The sequence below is a fragment of the Branchiostoma lanceolatum genome, chromosome 16 (assembly GCF_035083965.1).
Source record: "Branchiostoma lanceolatum isolate klBraLanc5 chromosome 16, klBraLanc5.hap2, whole genome shotgun sequence".
Taxonomy (NCBI): Eukaryota; Metazoa; Chordata; class Leptocardii; order Amphioxiformes; family Branchiostomatidae; genus Branchiostoma; species Branchiostoma lanceolatum.
Genome location: NC_089737.1, coordinates 3,477,854 through 3,498,662, shown reverse-complemented (window position 1 = coordinate 3,498,662; position 20,809 = coordinate 3,477,854). Strand labels below are relative to the sequence as shown.

General features: G+C 41.9%; 2 long non-coding RNA genes across 2 annotated transcripts; one reads left to right on the top strand and one right to left on the bottom strand.

Annotated features, from left to right (window-relative positions):
• The first annotated feature begins 3,245 nt into the window (after positions 1 to 3,245).
• On the top strand, positions 3,246 to 7,083 carry LOC136421943 (uncharacterized). The gene is made up of 2 exons (XR_010753548.1): positions 3,246 to 3,534; positions 6,728 to 7,083. It is a non-coding gene; the product is annotated as an uncharacterized lncRNA (long non-coding RNA).
• A 2,858-nt stretch (positions 7,084 to 9,941) lies between these two features.
• LOC136421715 (uncharacterized) lies at positions 9,942 to 13,772 on the bottom strand. The gene is made up of 3 exons (XR_010753491.1): positions 13,467 to 13,772; positions 13,113 to 13,218; positions 9,942 to 11,545 (listed from the first exon to the last, which is right to left on the bottom strand). It is a non-coding gene; the product is annotated as an uncharacterized lncRNA (long non-coding RNA).
• Between the last annotated feature and the right edge of the window lie 7,037 nt (positions 13,773 to 20,809).

The following is a 20,809-nucleotide window of genomic DNA, read 5'->3' as shown; positions in this document are numbered from 1 at the left end:
TTAGGAATGTTCAGTTTATGTCCATTCGGGTACACCTTGCCGAGATGGCAGATCTACGACTTGGCAGCCAGTGTTCGAATTTAGAGCCGAGTAGAGATCTTTCAAACTTCAGACATAGACTATCGTGCCTTTCAGATAGGGTAGTGAGACCTTGCTGTGTCAGTGCATCCGTATATCCAGGGTAGGCACGGCCAAGGATGATACGACAAGCTCTCATTTGAATTATCTCTAGCTGGTCCACTTGGTGGTTTCTCAGTCCGGGGTTCCATATGGGCACAGTGTACTCGAGAAGGGGTCTAATATACCCCATGTAGGTGGCAAGTAGTCCATTAGGTGAAAGGTTGAACTTTCTGAGTCGCTTGAGAATAAACAGTTTTCTTGCGGCTTGTGCTGACATGTGACTGACTTGCTCATTCCAACGTAGGTCTTTCTGAATGCGGAGACCAAGTATTTTCAAACAAGGTACAGCAGACAGAGTTGAGGAGTTGATTTGCAATGTAGGAAACGGTGGCGGGTTCCTGCAGAACGTAATGTGCATTGCTAGACACTTGGTACCATTTAAAAGCATGTGGTTTTTCCTTGTCCAAGAGTTTAGCTCGTCTAGGTCATTTTGCAGACAGGAGGGGACGTGGAGAGTTCTTGTTTCCAGGAAGTTCATATCATCTACATATTTCAAAGTTAACCTGAGTGCGCCAGTTGCAGCATCATCTATCAAGACAGGGAAGGGGATTGGGCCAAGTAAAGTACCTTGAGCAACTCCACATGTATATGTGAGCGTCTGCCAGTTAGAGAGTGATCCTCTGTACCTAACAGGCTGTTTCCTTGCAGTAACTAGAGTTCCACGAACACATTATCTTCGCCAAATAATCAAGGCTTATTGTGAAGAGTGATTAATATATACATGCTATCACCCCTTGCAAATTAAGTTATGAGGGGGGGGGGGGGATAGAATGAGTCCAGTCTAGATAGGGATAAAAAACATTTGTTGGTACAGGACTAGTATCTGGTACCAGCAGCCCTCTGGGTCAAGGCGCTACAGGACGAGCGCAATTCCTACCATTGTTGAACTGCTCAATGAACTCTAAACAAACATGACTCTATTCACACTGTTGTTGTAATATATATATTTATATATAAACTTTTGGATGTACTCATGATATGAACTCTAGAAAACATTGTAATGTTATATACCGACCGCGCCCTGCTTGTTCGGAGTCAAACTCTAACTGAATGATTGTGCAATATTTCAAATAGACTTATCAATTGTTTTAACTGATATTCATGGAAACTTTTAATCGTTGCCTAATTTGTAACACGCAATGCCCTATGTTGTATTTAGCCTAGCAATATGTTGTATTTAGCATCGCAATTCAGGCTGCCATAAGGCCTGTCTGTCAGATGATGACGAATAAACCAGTCTACTACTACTACTACATACGATACTAGGTTCTCTCTGAGCAGAAGAGTGGTCCGGCTGGTTATTCACATGTTTTTAGGTGTTTTGCAAGGCTTTCTATTTTGTTCTCTTTCCGTTATGTCTCCAACCGTGTGTTGGACAAAAATGCCGAAACTGAACATTTCAAAAACCAACCGGACCCACACATCTGCTTGAATTGTAGTGAGACTGCCCCATTTGTTTATTTATGTACCCCATCTGTTTATTTATACTTCTTGGCAAGGCCTTATTTTCTGCTGGCCTGTTTCGGGAACGCTGTCACATGCCCCATTATGGAATGTAGATCTAATGGATTTACAATTATCCTTACTAATTCTGCTCCTGTTTTCTATAATTAGACATCGATTGTGTATTTAAGCACCATCTGAGCTCTCTACATACAAAACTTCACGACAATCTGTTTACTTGACCGAATGTCAAACCAAAAACACCCACTGCAGTTCTAAACAAGCCGCTAGGGGGCCCAAACTTACAGAACTTACTTCTTGTGGCATGAACTATCTACCACACAACTATCATGACCATGGCACTTTCAGAAAATATGACACTAAATTTTGAAGCTCAGCTGCAGTACCTTACGTACCCACTAGAAGGCCCATTATCGAACTTGACCGTCCTTTCCATAAACCCTACCCATCCACTAAATATCATACAGATCCATCAACAGCTTCTTGAGTTATGTTGTCCACAAGAAATACACATCCACACAAAGCCCGCTGCAGTACCGACGGAAAATGCAAGGAAACCCATTTTTGAACTTGACCTCCGTTTTTACAACATCTACACACCTGCAAAAAATCATGAAGATCCATCAATGTTTCCGTCACTTTTTTTCCCAACATACAAACGCACAAAAATTAAAAAGTCCGCTGCAGTACTGTTGAAAAACGCAAGGTGAACCATTTTTGAAGTTGACCTTCCTTTGCACAACCACTACACACCTACCAAAAATCATAAAGGTTCATCAAAGGTCTCTTGAGTTATGCTCTTGACATACATACAGACCCACCAAACAGCTGGCTCAACCGAAAACATAATCTTCCCCGAGTACTATAGTACACGGCGAAGATAATGAAATCGCAGACCCACGGTACTAGCTCTGGTCTCAGACCCTTGTCTAGCAGCTTAGCTATCACAGGATTGTGATGGACTCGGTCGAAGGCCTTCGAGAAGTCCGTGGCCACGATGGTACTGATGGTTCCAGGGTTGTCGGCTCCCTGGCATAGTCTGTCAACCAGACTTACGAGCGCGTGGACGGTAGAACGGCCCTTAAGGCTGCCGAATTGCCTTGTGTCGAAATGAATGTCTTTCGAAGATCCACTCGCAAGCAAAGAACTCAGCAATATTTGCAAATTGGCAGGTTAGTGAAATAGGTCTGAGCTATTCAATGCTAGCTGGCTGAGATTTTGGGACGGGCACAACAATTGCCTATTTCCACTGGTTGGGGACTGTGCCGGTGGCAAAAGGGGCATTGAGAATATGACAAAAAGGCGTGCTGAGCTCACAGGCGAACTCCTTTAGCAGCTTGAGAGGGATGTTATCAGGGCCAGGGGCTTTGTTGACCTTGACCGCCCGGAGACGTTGGTATACCTCCCAGACCTGGAGCGTGGGTAGCTGTTGAGGAGAAGGTAGGAAGTGTCTAGCCGAGGGAGGGCATTCGACACCTCAGAAAACTTGTCTTTGATTGTATTTGCAATACTAGTGTCGTCTGCCTCCATCCCAGAGATCACTATGGTACAGTTTGTTTTCCTCATATTTGCCATGTTCATTTACCTCTTGGTGCCCACCCGGTACATATCCAATTCTCGATAGTAATGGTGTTATAGGCAAAGCAATAAGTGCATAGCTATGGTACCAGAGTACGTCCTCCCGTCCTCTGAAGGACGTTGATTCACGATAACTATGGGGCATAAAGATATTGGCTCCGGCCCGCAGGCTGTGGCTCCGGCCTGCGCACAGGCTGATGGGATAGCCGTGACCTGCACCGAACCTTTCAAAATGGCGGCTGCGATGCCGAGGACGACCAGGGCACATGGACCACTACATACGGAGGAAATGGGAAATTAACAACCCAAAAGGTAAGACAAAAAAACTGCTTGTTGCAAGTAACATTTGCTCTGTATCTCCTTGCATCGATGCAGGTAAGGACAAATATATCCCGAATCCCTTTGATCGCATAACAGTTATACTGTAATGGTACGCTATATGTGTTGACAGCCATATAATTTTACATTGGCGGACCATAACCAAGACTATAACGTTCTTTATCGGGTCAAGAAGGTCCCTTGGTTGGCTGTTGGTACCCAGTCACCTGCAAATATTATACTCACCATACTGCATGTGTCAAGGTGAACAATGCGAGGATGTGTGCCATCACAACGATATTTACGATGCACAGTACTACCTAAACACAAACTGAAACTGGATGTGTGTTTTTTTCCAGACTGGTACAAATCATATAGTACAAGACTCCTTGTAGTGACTATGCTTTAACCTTTTGAATACAACGACAGAGATAGAAATACCTAACCAGTATCAGCCCTCTCCTGATTGTAATATAAATATACATATGCTCGTGACATTTGTTAACTGTGGGTTCCCGAAAAAGATGAGCTGGGCTAGTGGGGTGTTTTACCTCAACATGATACCCTTTCTGGGCCCCAAGGCTATTCATGGGGGTTCGGCCTTTAATAGAATATCATTGAGGAAAAGATGGGTTAATAATCTCAATGTGAGGTTGGGCTGGCGGGAAGGCAACTAGTACTGATGATTTTGCTGGGGGATTGGGGTTACTCTCCAAGCAGAGGTCCTGGTCGAGCAGGGTTAGCCTGGTCACCCGTCTCTACGGGTCGGCTTAGGTGTGTTCTACCGGGCCCAGTCTGCTATATTGACCCGCTTCTGTCAGATTGTCTTCTTAGCTGCCATATACTGATATAGAGTTTCGCAGACACCGTAGTTTCGCCGTCACCGTAGTTTAATCCAATGGGGTGAACCAACACCCCGAGCAGGCTAAGCTCTCTGGGTAGGCGGGGTTCACTCACAGTGCCCTGGAGATATCGAGTCTCTCTCCCCTCACCTCTGCGACAGAACAGAATGCTTCAAGCCTTTTAGATATAATGACTCTGACACATTATGGCCGATTTGTAACAGGCACTGAGTCTGACACAGCTTAGATTTACTGTTCATAGTTTCTGATTGCCCGCTGTGGGTGTCTCTGGTCTCGCCACAGTCCAACGTGTGTATCAACTTTGTAAATGCATGTCTGTTTTCTGCTCTTTCATTCTCCCCATAGCTGACCGTGTGATTTTGATACATCCTTGTACTTGATTTGCTATTGATTTGTTTGTGTATCAGTCAGTACAAGATGGTACTGGTTAAGTTCCTGAAGAAAAAAAGCTCATAGTGCTCTGACATTCGGCTACTTTTGCAACAATATTTAATTACAGTTCAAAACATAAACACGTTTATTTCACATACGTTGCTTTCATTCTTTTGTCATATTTGGGGAAAATTGACGTGTTTGTAAACGAAAAACAACAAAAAACACTAGCTATAAAGACGGCAGCATGGGGGCAGCATGGGGCCAGCACGGCTGGCTGGACACTTACCCCAGTGTGGCAGATGCGGATAATCCCTTGCAAATAAAGGATTTGCCAAACAATGAATTAATGGTATGCAGGGCGGGACAGCGACACTGATTCTGAAAGGAATGCCCCACCCTTATGCATTTTGTGGCAAATATGAACGGAGAGAGACATTAAAAATCCCGGACACTCCTACCCTACTCGACCGAAACCTGCTTGGAGAATACCATAGAATGTGGTAACGTTACCTGTCTTTCCCCTTACCTGGGGGATAGGAATGGATGTGTGTGTGGGAGGGGGGATGGGCAATGAGCATGCACCACAGTGAACACAGACAGGACCAGTTTTTTAAACATGGAATACACGGTTATCTTCCCTATACCTATACAATACTAGTATACTGCTAGTCAGGCCTACAGGCTACAGCATAGTGGCATGTGTATCCTACACAAAAAAGGGAACAACACAAATGACACTAAACATTGTACAAACACACACACATTTATACCCGGGAGTCCAGCCTTCTTAGCTTTAGTCCACTACCCAAGCTGTGCTCCTCGTCAAGGAGTAGCGGACTAAAGCTAAGAAGACTGGACTCCAAGCTAATGCATTCAGGCACACTCAGTTAGTGTGAGACTGTGAGTAGTTTTGAATTTGTGTCATACAATGGCTCTCTCATTGCTTGGCCCATCCAACTTCCAGTTTTATTTATTAATTTTCTACTTGTACCCCTCCCCTTACACTCTAAATTGTATATTATAGAATTTTGTTTATAATGGATGGCTTTTCTACCAGTCTTGGTCGAGATCTTCATTGCTGCCACCAACCACCACCCCCTACCCTCATCTCCCAGCAATATGATGAGCAGGTGCCTTCCCTTCAACCCACCCACATCTAGCTGTATTCTGTTTTACGCAAATCCCTGCTGTCCGGACCTTTTTTAGGGGCTGACCAGTGTTGGGCGACCGCTTTAACCGTGATTCAATCAGGATAACCCACAGCTTGACCCATTTTTTCCTCAAGGAGATACTGATCATGAGTATAAGAGTCCAAACTCCCATACATAGCTATAGGGTTGAAGCCAAGAAATGGTAGCCTGCTGAGGTACCCCAACCCACTAGCCTAGCCCTTGTACCAGTGTACCAGGTAGCTCCCTTTTTCCCAAAGGCCATATTCAGTGTATGGAAAGTTGCCAACTGTGAAATGTTAGAAAAATATTTCTAAATGATGACCTATATGATTGTTATGCTACATTCTAAAATGTACATGGTGCTAGTTTTGTTGGGTTTGACTTCTTTTGAGGCAGTGGAAGACAAACTACATGTGATTCTAATCTTATAGGTAGCAGAGCGCTGCTCAAAGTCACAAAGTTCAAGATATTTCTCAATACAATATACGGTTTTACATTGTCTGTAAAATCTCAGCTTACCAGTATCAATTGACAAATCATGGAAGAAAGTTTGAATGTACATATGTGAAAGCGTTAAATGTCCTTAATGATTTACACATATGTTGAGGGTCACAGTTTAAACTATCAATTTATAATCATGGGTAGGAGTATCCACAGTGGTCGACAATCTCCTTACATTGTAACTCCCTGTAACAGGTAAAATACTGCATACTGTATGGTTGAATCTACATGTAGGACATGATTTAAATTAAATTCTTCCTTTTTTTCCTGTCACAGGTCCCAGAAGTCACACCGTGGAAGTCAACACATGGCTGAACCATTGATGTGCATGAAGACAGCAGGCCCAACTGAACCACCCCTTCCCTGTCTGCTAACATTATGATGGTCCTGGCAAGCTACATCTACATTAAAACCAGCTTTGAGAAAACAGTTTATACATTTGGTGAAAAAGAGTAAAAGTCATGTGGAGTATTTTTGGTCCGTCCTATGGCCTGTATGTTATATATTATCACATTATATATATATTTCCCAAAGAACTACAGCTTTTTGTTTGTAGCCTTGTAAGTGATGTTTTCAACATCAGTTCTTTAATAGATAAAGAAATGTTTCAATAAAGTTACTGACGTTTCTGACATTTCAGTCCTAGTGGTGATTGTGTCTTTTCCTGACTGGTAATTATGTGCATAGAAGGGTACATGTCATTTCACATTTGACTCAAAGACAGGTCCACTATGGATAAGAATGCAAAGATCATATTCTGGATAATAGATAGTGTTTATTGACAATGGATATTGTGGTAATATAGCCTTGTGTTGGGCATGGTTGGTTCCTGTAACCAACGCCTAAACCACAGAGTGAGCGAAGCCCTACGTAAAATACATGTATAAATCTTGTAATCTTACAGAACTTGATCCATTTGTCAAGTCATACATACTCATAGGTCAAGTTGAAATTTACAGGTCCACTTTCAGATTTGTTTCTTTCAAAGTATGGTAAAAAGCAGATTCAATCAAAATCAGCGAAGGTAAATTCTATAGACAAGGACATCATTTATCAATCTTACTTTTTAACTTCACCCCTCCCCCCACCATATTGTACATGTACAGCCAGCAGACAAAAAGGAATCATAATGGAGCAATACTGATGGCTAATCGTTATGGCAAAATGCAGCCTTCCCAATTGGTCAACATCATTTGGCTACATAATGATAATAAGTCAGTCTAATTACTTATAACTTTTTTACTTATAAGCACTACTAGCCCTAAAAATTGGGCGAAGCAGGAAAAATGTAGGTGCTCCACTATAAAACGTTGGGAGCACATTCAAGCAAAAGTCTTGGAATAGAAGGTAATACCTCTATCAAAGAGTGTTAACAACCTGGAATGAAATATTTCAATAGCTTATGAAAGAAAAGGCATCATCCTGTTGAGCTCTGTCTAGCTACATGTATTTGCTCGGCCAACGGAGACACAGTCATTCTCCTCAGAATGTATGGGGCTGACGACGCCGGGCATGGCTTCACCTCTCGTGGTTGTATCAACTGGACCAGGAGTGTCGATACCTGACTTGGGTTCCATCTGTTGTGATCCTCCTTGCATTCTTCCAGTAACATCAATAAGATCCAATAACCGGGATTTTAGTCAAGCCCCCATTACGATGGAAATCATATTGTAAGCCTGGCTGATTGATTCCAGTATGCTACAATTCATGGCCACATTTTTCCCAACTCAAAACAATTAAAAAAGGCCATGGTTACACAACAGCAATAAGCCATCACGACACGAAGTGCCTTGTCCACCGTACAGATAAATAGTGCCCGCCGCCGAGCTCGAGAACGGCTGGGAAAAAAACATGTTCGCGATCGATTGCAAAAGAATCGTTTTATCTACAGGAAAACTGAGGTTATTTTCAGGTACCCAGTATTATTGAATATCCCGGTTTGAAATATTTTGACCCTGCGTTGATTTATATACGATCTATGACTCTAAACGATTCAGCATACTGCCGTACGGAGTACCGAAAAGTGTATATAGTGCGTGCGACCCCGCGGTAACTGTTACGTGCGACTGAAAAAAAAACAGGTTCGCGATCGATTGCAAAAGAATCGTTTTATCTACAGGAAAACTGAAGTTATTTTCAGGTACGTAGTATTGTTGACTATCCCGGATTGAAATATTTTGACCCTGCGTTGATTTATATACGATCTATGACTCTAAACGATTCAGCATACTGCTGTACGGAGTACCGAAAAGTGTATATAGTGCGTGCGACCCCGCGGTAACTGTTATGTGCGACTGAAAAAAAAACAGGTTCGCGATCGATTACAAAAGAATCGTTTTATCTACAGGAAAACTGAAGTTATTTTCAGGTACGTAGTATTGTTGACTATCCCGGATTGAAATATTTTGACCCTGCGTTGATTTATATACGATCTATGACTCTAAACGATTCAGCATACTGCAGTACGGAGTACCGAAAAGTGTATATATGCGTGCGACCCCGCGGTAACTGTAATGTGCGACTGAGAAAAAAACATGTTCGCGATCGATTGCAAAAGAATCGTTTTATCTACAGGAAAACTGAAGTTATTTTCAGGTACCCAGTATTGTTGACTATCCTGGATTGAAATATTTTGACCCTGCGTTGATTTATATACGATCTATGACTCTAAACGCTTCAGCATACTGCAGTGCGGAGTACCGTGTATAGTGCGTTTTATCTACAGGAAAACTAAAGTCAGTTTCTTGTACCCACTATCGTAGGCTATCCCGGTTGGAAGTATGTCTAACCTGCGTTTATTTGTCAAATATGAGTTGTACGGAGTTCCTGATCGATAACGACAGATCTAGAATCGTTTTATGACCCTTTTCTTTGCAGGGAAATTGAAGTTGTTTACAGCTACCCAGCATTGCATGTTATCCCAGTTCTAAATATATATTTACTTGTGTTGATTTGAATATGGAATACGGATGTAAAGAAACATATACACCGTATTAAAGAAATGTCAAGAAAGTCATGTTTTCGGTGCTGCTTAATTCTTTTTGATTGCCAAGTCACTCCAGAAGATACTAGTATCTGGAAAACGAAGGTTTGATAATAGGCGTCCTAGTGGGTTTCCGGAGTACTGCAACGACACTTTCATATCTTGTTTGATATCTCGTGCCGTGGACATGCTATGGCCGTGATTTTAGAGGCAGATAGCTCTTGAGACAGGGAGTAAATCTTGTACCGTATTATCAGCGTATTATTTAAGGGATAACATTACTTGGTGAGGGTATTAGATCATGGAACTTTAGTTAACGATTGTTTGATAAAATACAACCACTCCTTTGATCAGTGGCTTGTTTCTTCATCATCACAACAACTATCCGCACACACATGTACACGTAAAGGTACAACTTTTATACGAAGTGGTGCACATTAAATGGCGTCTCAGGTTTTAAAATGATCCATAAGCTTGTGCATGTATCACTGAAAATACAGATCCCAATTGTGAGGCTAGGTATATACATTTTATTTTGTACAGCATGTAGGTGAAGACAGTTCATTTCAAGTTCATTCCGGGCTAATTTCAACATTAACAGGTTTTGTACTATATCCTGGCTTTAAGTACAATGTACACGAAAGACAACTTACAATAGATTGAAAAGGAATTGTTCAGCTTTGATATTCATGTATTGAAGATAACATTTTTACAAGCCACCATTCATATTGTGTTCATATTCGCATGTTCACATCGGTTTTGGGTATCCCAGAGGATGTAATCTGTATAATCAAAGCAACATGGCCTAATGTAATACTACATGTAAGTACTTCCTGACTTAGGCTAAATGAAAAATACTTACGAATTGCACATTTTCAAAATATATGATTCACTTCTTGAACACACATTAGAGAAGACAAGCTGCTTTGTAAGAGTACTAAAATGCAACATACAGTTTATTGTAAAAGATCAGCACTCTCATTATCTTTCCTGCCTTGAAAATAAAATTGGCAAAAGTTGAATGACACATTTTCTAATCTATTTCGTAATTTTCCTCATCAATTGAATTTTCCTCCTCGAACAATGTATTGCTTAACACTAACTCCACATTCCGGTTCTTGGAAAGGGTGCAAAGGTGCCAAGGAAAGGTGCCGAGCAGTATAATGATTTGATGGAAAGGTCACACAAAATTGGGCCTGAAAAAAAGAACTGCGAGTACTTGCCACCATAATGTTCCAATCGCAAAGTGGACCCTGCTAGCTGATAACATAAAACAAAACATATAGCAGCTAAATGGCATGTTTGGACTTGCAGTACTGTTCAGCTTAACCGAATAGCTGGTGTACAAGTATATGAAACTCAACCATGGAAGTATGCTGTTGTTCCTAGTCAAAATATGATAAAATACAGGGTAAGAAAATGTGTCCTTAATTGAAGAGTACATGTACACAGTTTGTCCTCCAATGTCTATTCATCTAACAATATCCATTCCATCCATGTTTAACATTGCTGGTGTATAACTAACAGGAACACATGCCTAAATGATGATGTATTTGGCACAGACTGATGGACAGTCCTTCCTCTATGATGACAATCTCTTACTTCTCATTTCAATGTAACTTCAACAAAGAAATGGGTACTAGGGTGTTATTAGCAAAACACATTAGTATACTTACATGTACAAACTATACAATGAAATGTCTTCATTGTGGGACTGGCATTATACACATACATGTATATCCAATACAGCTACATGTATATACTGTCATCACCATCAGACGATAGTTCCTCCTGAATGTCTACAAACTGGTTGGGCCATTGGCATACCTAAAGATGACAGATACATTCTTGGAATGTCAGGTATTCCATCTATGTACTGGCCAAACTGCCATGCTTCCAGTTGGAGGAGACGATTGACCAGCAGCCCACTTCTCCTCTCTTCGCACTTGCCCAGATAGCAAGCTGTATGCAGGAGTGTTGTTGAAGCAGGTGGTTGATCACTTCCCTCATTCCCCTTTCCAACATCTGCTTGTCTTCCCCTGCACCTAGCTTCATGTTCCAGGCTTCTATAGCCTTTCTTGGAAGGCTCCGCGGGACCGGCCTTCATGACCCTGGAGAAATTTTTTTTAATAGTTTGGATATTGTAAGATCACATGACAAAAACACAACTGCATGTACATGAACCATGTTGTCAGTCCTAAGATCAAGTAGAACATGATGTAGGCGTGTTGAGGGCTAAGCTGAATCTTACCATTATAGCAAAAATACATTTAGTTTCTAGTATCTTACCGTACCTAGTCCCATCCTCATGCCTGAGGGCCGGGGACCATTGTAGCATCAAGTACATGCACTTTCTAGTCAACTGATAAAATCAATTGATCAAAGCAATTGATAAAATCAATTGAACAAGACATACCGGTAAGTGCTAAGGCTAAGCATGTGTACACTTCTCAATGCAGCTGACGTGCCTCTGCATAGTCTATGGAAGCGGGGAACCTGGTACCTGGTATGTTGGGTTGAGATCCTGGCAGACCAACAGCCAACCACATCCAACCTCACTCCTAAGTGGGGAATTAGGTCCGCTATGGTTGGCTGCTGGTCTGTAAGGTTGGCTACTGGTTGCCTGCAACATATTTCAAACATTCCTTTGTTAAAGACGTTTCCCCCCAGGTCGATTTCCCCCTCCCCCAGTTGTTACCCCCTTCTGAAATCTGACTTGCTACAATTGCTAAAATACATTGTCTAAGTACACTGAATATACCTACCTTTATGTCGGATAAAATCCGCATCATTGTATCCTATACATACTTTCCGAGCAGGCTAATGTACTGAGCTGCGCACCACCGAACCCAACTGTGCGAGCCGGCGGCGGCAATCCTTAAAGTCCGCCCGCCTGACCAAGCCCACTTTGCCCACTGTAGTCCCAAGAATGTCACAATTATTGCTGGCTCATTTAATATTTACGTATACAGGTTTATAGACTACAGCAGCTTCATGTCATTTCCTAGCCTATACTAGGCTATAGTAATCTTTTTGTAAGCATTTTCCGATTTCTGACTGTGACAATATAAAAATGAGACAGCATACACTTCCGGTCCGATTTGTGGCCTAACATTCCAATAAACCAAGACACCGCTCCATTAAAGTGTATATTTGACAAGCACGCCTTCCTTCTGAGTGCTTTATCTATCAAACCTCTTTGATGTTAGGAAACGCCCAGAAATCACCAATTAAGATGTGCTGTTACATTTGATAAACAATGATTTTAATCTATATATTTCTAAGCAATCATTGACTGATTGAGACCCCAACATTTCTGAGTGGACTACGGCGCAGTTGGCTTGGTCAGGCAAACAGACTTGGTAATTGCTGCCCACTAGCACAAGTGAGTTCGACAGCGCGTAGCTCTACTCGGAAACTAAGTTTAGAACGACACAGATTTTTCTACGTGAAAGTATCTTGTGAATGTGCATCTAGTATATTTTTAATCTGATGTGCTAGCTAAATGTAACCCGGTTTACAAACAGGGGGAGGGCTGGGACTGAGGGTGATGCAGACCAGAATACACTATATGTTGTATTTTATTAATGTCATACTAACCCAAGAAAACACACATTTCAGTATAGAATGCGCCAGGTTCTCATATCAGCCCTGGAAATATTAACCTTGAATATTCACCTTGAAGTTCAGCCAGTAGGTACCCTTTCGAGTAATGAGGCTGTGCCTGGTTTGGTGCTACCAGTGGGCATGGTAGTTTCTTTTCCGCTTCTCTCCTTGTCTGTATCTGAAATAATTGATAAAATAATAAGATGACACTCAGGCTAGCGCTATTTTCTCGATTTCAAATTATCTTACGGGAAATATTGTGGTTAAACAAGTACGTCCTAGGTCCAAATATACTTCGTACTGACGTTACTTTTCTGATTGTAGATGAGATTATATCTCAGTAACTGAGTTTAATAGGTGTCACTGTTACAGCCCCCCTCCCCGAAGACCATCGACGTACAAGTTATGACGTTTTGGCATGCTTACCTGCTACAAAACTGTTGATACCTTGTCCAAAGTAGTCTGCACCCACCGCTCTGGTAGATTAGTAGGTCGTCAGCACTCCAAAAAGTACAGCATCTTTAAAATTTTGACACGAAATTCGTGTGCACAGAACTGTGTGTATTCTTCAAGCCGCCATTTTGAAAGGTTCGGTGCAGGTCACGGCTATCCCATCAGCCTGTGCGCAGGCCGGAGCCACAGCCTGCGGGCCGGAGCCAATATCTTTATGCCCCATAGTTATCGTGAATCAACGTCCTTCAGAGGACGGGAGGACGTACTCTGGTACCATAGCTATGCACTTATTGCTTTACCTATAACACCATTACTATCGAGAATTGGATATGTACCGGGTGTGGTGCCAGTGACGCGGATTTGCGGTCTTCAGTCTGCTAACCCGGTCTGCATAGTAGTTCTTACTTGCAGTGGCCAGTGTTCGTTGAGTTAAGTTCCGGTAGAATTTCCAAACAAGTGGGCGTTGACTGTGGAATGCCCTCTGCCTTAAGCTGATCAGGTGTTTTATGTGAAAAGTAATCCACGGTTTGTCAGTCTGGTGAGTTTTGAAGATTTTGGGCGGAAAGAAGGTGTCGACAGCGCTTTCCAGCATCACGTGGAATGCATTCGCCTTTGTTTGCAGGTACTCCTTCTGCCTCATACACCTCGGACCAGTCATGGGACGTAATCCATTTTCCAAACTCGTGCATTTCAGATTCACCCATCCGTCGAATAATTTTCTTCGTGGGCTTGTTGTCAGTGGATTTCACAACAGGGGTCCAAAGGACTGACGAGTGATCGCCTAGACCCACTGGGGGAAGGATAGTAGGACGCTCGTAGATGTGTTTCATGTTTGTTATTATTAAGTACAATACTGCATCTCCTCTTGTTTTGTTCTTGACCATTTGTGACAGGAGACCTCCGCTGCAGAGCTCCGAAATGTCCGTTGTGGTGAAGTCTCCAAAGAGAGCAAGGCCAATATCGGGGTGTTTTGCAGGAAGGTCATCACATACAACTTCAACATTGTCAGGTACTGAGTATTCAGTTAACCGCCTCGAAGGTATCTGTTCCTTGACATACACAGCTACCCCTCCTCCTCTTCTGTCTGTTCTGTGTCTTGAGTACAAGTTAAAGCCATCCAGTCCTATAGCGCACAGCGGGAGGGAGTTAGACAGCCAAGTTTCTGAGACAACACAGATGTCAACAGAGTGGTGTGTCAGCAAATATACAGATGTAACCGGCTCCTTACTGGGCTCCCAGTACGGAACCCGTGGAGAAAATGGTGTCGATACTCGGCCCCCAGTACGGAAGGAAGTTCCGTACAAGAATTCCAGTACGGAACGGCTTTATTCCAGTACCGAAGCCTCGTCAGTACTGGACGTTCAGAACTGAATTTGTTTCGGTACTCGTTTTCCAGAGCTGAACTTTCCTCGGTACTCGGGTTCCAGTACGGATTTGCGTCCCGGCTAGTTCAATGGTCATTCGGTACTGGTTACCCAGTGCGGAGATCATTCAGCACTGGATAACCGAGTACTGTTTCGGATGTAACGGGTTCCGTACTGGATTTACCAGTAAATAGTGACTCTTCAGTACTGGAAGCTGAGTCATCAAATTATTTCGGAACTGGGCGTCCTGTACTCACGTTCTATTAGTACTCAGGGACGATCCAGTTCTAACAATAGAATGTAAGTAGTGGAAGCGCAGTTCTGGTTGACATATGTCTGGACCGACTGGACAGTTTTGGATTTAGTTGTCTGTACATTTTAATGCTTGTACATACTAAGTAGCACTGTTCTGTTCCTTGGTTATGGACATAGATTTTGGTAGGTAATATAAAGTACATTACTATTTCAGTGTACGGTCCCGATAAAGGCACAAGCCACAAGGATATGTTGTCATTGTTGAAACGTGACAGAATGTGATACTGTATTTTATTTTTACGTTTTCCAAAACAATAGCTCTGAAGTAGGAAAAAAATAGCCTGGAATCCAAACCTATTACATGCGGAGAGAGACTCGGGAGCTATAATAGGTTTGGATTCCAGGCTAGGAAAAAAAGAAGAGATGCAGCCCTGAAAATAACGTTAGACGCTCGTTAGAGTCTCAGCACTCAGTTTCCAGTCCTGACATGTGGGTTCCCAGTACTGAAGCTGCCCAGTACAGGACTTCCAGTACTTAGAAAGTCTCAGTACTGGAGCTCCTGTGCTGACGACCACTTCCGTACTGGTTGTCCAGTACTGACAAAGGAGGCAGTTACATTTGTATATTTGTATGTTTTTCGTCAGTGTGACTTGAAACTCGTCGAGTTTGTTCACTAATGATCGGGGGTTACATAAAAACATACGGGGAACAAGGACGTTCTTCCTTTCAGGGCAAGTAAGGCGTTTACACTGTAATTGACGGGGTGTCCTTGGCCTTTTAGGAATGTGTCGGTACACCGCGCTTGTTTTAATAGCACATTACCCGCAGATTTGCATATCAAGGGGATAGCTTGAGAGTAACACGCTGGCCTCGCATAGCGGTGTCAAGCAAGGTTGTAATTTAAGCCCGACGTTATTCAACTTATTTATTAGTGATATTACAACCATCTTTGACAACGAATGTAAACCACCAATTATGCATGATAAGCACATTCCCTGTTTATTATACGCAGATGATTTAGTTATTTTTTCCGAGTCTAAGCAAGGGTAACAAACTTCTTTGAATAAGCTAGAAAACTATTGTAATACATGGAGACTGAATGTAAACCTTAGGAAAACAAAAGTTTCTCTAAAGGTGACCGCCTTCCAAAAGACTGTTTATTTACATACCAGAAAAACCCTGTTGAATTAGTTACATCTTATTGTTACTTAGGTATCATTGTCAACTCTGCCGGCACATTCAAGGCGAATCACAAACATCTCTACAGGAAAGGTCTAAAAGCTTTGTTCGGCATCAACCAATCTCTAGACAATGCCGACGCCCCAATTTCTGTGAGAAACAAACTTTTTTATGCGTGCGTTAAACCCATTATTCTCTACGGCTCTGAAATATGGGGATCGTTCAAAAGTTCAAATTCCTGTCCAATTGAATCAGTTCATTTAAAGTTCTGCAAACAATCATTACGTGTACCTAGGTCGGCTTGCAGCCTAGCTGCAAGGGCGGAATTAGGAAGATACCCCATACAAGTGAAGGCTTCGCTGAATGCCGTCAAATATTTCCTTAGACTTCTCCAGAATGTGCCAGCCGACAGTTTTCAAGCAGATGCTTTCTGTTGTCAGTTAGATCTAGACAAATCTGGTGTTGAATGTTGGGCGACAGGAATGCGTAAGTCTTTAGAGGAGAGCGGGTTTGCTTTTTTATGGCATCTTCCAATTTCATATAATACAAAACGTTACAAATTGTTAGTTCCATTGGCCAGCGGATACAAGACATTTACTTCCAAACGTTTCTAAAAGAAATACATAACGACAACAAAGGTGGGGCTGCCAAAAACAAGTTAAGATCATATAGATTATTCAAAACAACTTATAATGAAGAAAAATATCTAAGTAATGCAAATATGAGGGACAGGAATGCAGTCACAAGACTAAGAATCAGCTGCCACAAACTACATATTGAAACGGGAAGACATACCCGCACTTCTCTAGAACAACGATTATGTAAACATTGTACTTTGAATAGAATAGAAAATGAATGTCATTTTGTGGTAGAATGTGGATCATATACCAAAGAAAGAAAGAAATGAACTGTATAAGCTTGTAGAAAACCTATTTCCCTACTTAACACATTTAAGTACTGTACACAAATTCATATTCCTAATGCGACTAGACAAACCTCCCATTGAAAAACACGTCTGTTATTTTATATCTACTATTACCGAAAAGCGAGGAGAAGTAGAATTTATCTAATGATAGTCATATTCTTTTGTATCCGCTAACTGTACTTGTTATTTTGTTTTGTTGTGACCTGTACTTAGCCAAGTGTGGCAGAAATGTGCGATAAAGGTCTTCATTCATTAACAATATTAGTTACAGTTTCAATTAGGCGAATACGGTTTCTACCTGCTTTACAGCCTCTGGGTCTGTTGGATCTCCTGAGTAACCCCATGTCCTTCAGCAGGTGCCTTTCCTGTGGTAAGAGCGGCTTTGTTGCAAAGCGGCACGCTCGTAGGAATGCCTGGGTGTATTTCAGCAGTGTTGCCATTTTTGGGGAGTCGGTCACCAAACTATAAAGAAAACGGCTTGGGACAGTGCCACGGGGATTCAACAGTCAAAGTAGACAGACCAGAGTAATCCTAGTATGTTCCGCACCACATCAGACGAATTAAAGTCGTACGGACTGAAGCTTCGGCCTGACAAATGCCACCTGTTTAGACGTAGAGTGAAGTATCTTGGTCATGTGTTCTCGGCAGATGGAGTTGCCACTGATCCAGAAAAATGTGCCGCGTTGCGTGATTGGCTAGTACCAAGAAACCCTAAAGAAGTAAAGTCATTCGTTGCCTTTTGTTCGTATTATCGACGCTTTGTGAAAGATTTCAGCAAGATAGCAGTTCCTCTGCATAATCTAACGGCAGGAAATAAGAAAGGGCAGGGTAAACCCCCACCGTTTGTGTGGACCGAAGAGTGCCAGAAGGCATTTGACTTCACTTCGGCAGCGCGCAAAAGGATTCCTGCGCTCCGCTTTTCAAACCTTAGCGGATAAGATTGACAGTGGAGATGATCATGAGAACTAGTATATTTCGGTGAATATGCAGATTTACAGCCAGTTCGGGGAATGATAGTGAGTTGGTTGGGATCGATGGTTCACTTTTCCCAGTCCTCGGGGGCTGAATTTTATTCAGTGGGAAGCGATCTCACCGTAGCTAGATGAACTGGTTGATTATCTTGCTAAAATGTACCTTAGGATAAGTTATAAGTTAGGAGAGACCATTAAGCGAGACATAAAGCGAGAATATGGGCTTGGTGATCTGAGAGTATGATATTACGAGGAATAGGTGTTAGATACTTAAGAGCGGTCGGGCTGTTGCGTTGTGTGTTTTCCGTCCCTCTTCCCCATACAGGCACAGTGCGGATAGCAGAATTTCACGGCTCTTTGGGACCCCAATCGTGTCACCTGCGTCTCCAGGACAACGGCTTGCAGATCAACCTTCAACAAGGACTTCTACAACGCAAAAGTGTTCACCACCGGCGGATCATCCGACAAACCCCGGGGGACATGCTAACGGAAGGATCACCGCAAGTTCGAGACCTGCGTGCAGTATGAAGACGGGACGTGGGACGAGTTCACCAGTGCAAACAAGTTTGGCGACGAGAACGAACCACGAGACAAACGAGAAGATGACGATAGAGAATAAACTTGAACTGAAATTGAGCCTTGACCTGAATGACTATGGAAATATTTAGATGAGAGAGAGAAACGTTTCATTGAGTAATGTTGCAACTAGTATGTTATTGAACGATCGTATGTTTTCTATTGTATTTATCAAGTGCAGCATTTTTATAACACGTAACTGACTCGGATTTGACGTATTGTAACCTTTTAGATGTTTTCTACTTTTGTACTAATTCCGACTATATTTGTAATTACGTCGCCGAGTGCGGCTTTATTTCGAAAGGGGAGGATGTAATAAGGTGCATTTCTCTAGTAGCTACTTAGTTCCTGGAGCATCTTAACTCTATTCCAAGATCACCATGTTTAGAATCCTTGTTCTTTCTGCGAAAGAGGGGGCGTTTGGAGTTATCCTGAGTAATGACCCCTAATGGACCCTGGCCACAGGAGGTCCAAGCCTGACGCACGCCACCGTCACTCCTGGCTTGACCATCTCACCATATTTGGGATCATTTGAGGAAATAGTTCAAGGGACCACCCATAAACAACCAGAAATGAGAATATGACGTTTAAGCACGTCATCAGTGACTGGTCTTTGGAAGAATGTACATTTTTCTTAGAAATAGATGTGTGGGCGGTAAGGAACAAAATAGGGAAAGGCAACTCATGTATTGAGTTGAGTTCAGAGAGTCCGGAGAGAGAGGAAAGAGAATACAAACGTCTTCCATTGTTCCCGTGGCGTCGCACAACCACAAGATCGCAACTATCTTACGAACTTAAGTAAGGGACATCGAAGGTAAACTACCAATACCTACAACCCTTACAACATCAAAACACGTTAAAATGCACTTATAAACTGCACAACAACAGGGCCTAGGGACACGTAAAATCTGTGGCCGCCCCTAAAAGCGCCACCTAGTACTTTTTTGACAGGCATTTATTAGATAAACCAAACATCATCAGATTTACAAATATGAAAACATCAGAAAAGACGTACACTACAAGATAAACAAGAACATCATCGGTTAACAAATACACCGTTGGAAATAAAAACACATCAGAACATCCTTAGATAAACAAAACATTGCACATTTACAAATACACAAACACCAGTATATTTGCAATTACAGTATGAGCAATACAAAAACGAACAAAAAGTACAGGATACTTAGGGTTACAACATTAGCTTTTAAGAAACGAACAAAACGTACAACATTCTTTGGTTAAAACATAAAAACATTCTCACATCAACAACACCAGGTTTTCCAATACACCATCATTAATGCACAAACAAAAGCTCAAGCAACATTCTTGAATACATATAAACAACACCAGGTAGAAAACTTAAACCAGATTCACATATACAAATCATCACTGATCAATATTTACACGAATGACTTGCCGTTAACATTCACAGTGATAACAAGAGAATAAAAGACTGAGGAACAATGACTACCCCCATAAACAATAATATATAATCACATGTGGGTCATTCCAAAGGTCCCAGAGGAAAGTATTGAAAATGTCAACTCTCATTAATTCCAACTCATTATCTTTATATCTTACCCATGATAAAAAAAAATCGCATTTTGCTATGGTCACCACTTCGTTTACAAAATGGTTAACCTTGTACCCGCATCAAAACTTAGAAAAAACGTAAATTTGGCAAATTTATTTTACTCCCCTTCTGAAATGGCATATTCTCTCTAGAAAAATCTTAAATCTTTTACATTCTACTATTCTAAGTATTGCTAGTCTCCCAAATGCCCTCAAAATATTTGTTTGTTATGATATTTTTATATGAAACAGTACTTCCAGGTACAGTGAGAGTGTTACTCATTGCTTTGAGGAAAAAATCACGAAGGCACTCTGTTAGCACACAGCCCTCTCTCAACAAGTTTATGTATACTTGTAAATTGCGCGAGGAAAACGTAAAATGTACATTGAGAAAACTAGCTTGCTGACATGGACTGAGTATGTGATCCTGGCTTAAACTTCCTGCTGTGACCGCCAGCAAGAAGGCTTTAT